The sequence below is a fragment of the Aptenodytes forsteri genome, unplaced genomic scaffold (assembly GCF_000699145.1).
Source record: "Aptenodytes forsteri isolate BGI_AS27 unplaced genomic scaffold, ASM69914v1 Scaffold471, whole genome shotgun sequence".
NCBI classification, from domain to species: Eukaryota; Metazoa; Chordata; class Aves; order Sphenisciformes; family Spheniscidae; genus Aptenodytes; species Aptenodytes forsteri.
The window spans coordinates 690,681-692,351 of record NW_008795862.1 but is presented as its reverse complement, the minus strand read 5'-3'; positions in this window follow the sequence as shown (position 1 = coordinate 692,351).

Below are 1,671 nucleotides of genomic sequence, written 5' to 3'. Positions count from 1 at the left end.
TGTTTTCGTTGTCGCGGGGGGGGGGGGGGGGGGGTGGTAGCTTGGATTTGTCTGGTGAACGTGCACTTTTTCCTTAAAATTGTGATCTTTGAACTGATACCAAGCCAAATAAATTGCTTAGGGTAAAAGGGGGTTTGTCATTTGAAATAAGTCAATCGGTAACTGTCAGTCAAAATGGCAGCCAGCAGAAGTTGAAAGCCCCTGTTTGCCCGTGTGGCCTCACTCTGCCATTACCCAAACTTCTGAGAGGGCAGATCGTCCTTCAGGGCCCCTGAGTGAGCAGCTAGATTTGCTGAAGGGGCTGATAGACTTGGGCTCTTGCTGGGGCTGAGCTTGTTGGTCTCCTGTCCTACCACCGAGAGAGTGGGTGGTAGATGAGCTTGGGAGGGCTACCATCAACTTCTGTATTGGGGCTTTTCACCTTATTTACTTTAAAACCTCAGCTGCTGGAAATCAAATGGCTGAAAAAAGACTTTAGCTTCTAGCTATAAAAACTGATTTAAAAATTCTGGTTATGGTGAAAAAGTGGAAAACATAAGGCACAAGTGTTGTCCCTCCCCCGTGAGTGTTTGACAGCAGAAGCTCCCATCTTTCAGGCAATTCCCATCTCATACGGTGACTGCTCGGTGCCCAGAGGAACGCCAGCCTGATGGGAATGCAACAGCTCTCCTGGTTGTCGGAACGAACTGGGTCTGAATATGCAGTGAACCCAGGTCAGTTCGGAACCACAAATCCCTAAAAACCTGTGCCTTTTAACAAACAGCCCTTTCTGTTTAATGATCCACTTGAGAGCAGCCCCATGGCTTCCAGTGCAGTTGTGTTGGACCTGTAGTTAAAAAATCACTCGTGTACTAGGCAACTGATTTGTTACTAGCCCCCTTGGGCTCTGCTTGAGACGGATTTCATTGGGAAAAGAGCTACAGAAAATGTCAGCAGACAGTGTGTGTGCGCGCCAGAGACTCCCAGCAGCTGTGATTTCAAATCGATTTTATTTTCCCCTCATCTAAAGAGTTTTACTTGCAGGGAGACATTTTGATGCATTTAAAAACAAAACAAGGAAAAGGTTTTGGGAGGGGGGGAGAAGCCAAATGCTTTCGAGTAGAACGAGAGATGAAGAAGAAAATGGAGGTACACTGGGAGACCTTTTTGAGGGTGCATTTTTGGCTTGGTCTTATGCTTCTTGTGATGGCATCCATTGTCCCAGTGTTCTTCAAAATCTTTGCCCCTTTACTTGCATTCAGTGCTCTATTTCTGCCTCCAGATCAACGCTTTCTGTACTGCCAGTGACCCCCTGATTGCATAAGGGGTGGGTCTGTCTTTGGGGCTGGACAAGGAGCCATGTGTCTGTGTGAGCTGTGACAGATGTGGGACCAAGGAATGATCCCCTTTGTATTCTGTGTGCTGTTATCTCATGGCTGCTCCAGCACCACCTCTTATCCTAGAATCAGCAAGGCAGGCGTGAGCAGCCATCCTGGCTTCCTCGCCAAAACCCTCGGATAAAAGGAGAAATCAGGTGTTTGCAGTCTCCAACCTGGATCTCACTAACTCTTAGCAGTAACCCAGAGAGATGTGGGCAAAAGGACAAATCCTCTTCAAGAGAGGTTGGAGGGCAAGGAAGAGGGGAATGGGGTACAGAGAAGGCTCTGGGGAGTGAGGAAAGAGGAGAAGCTG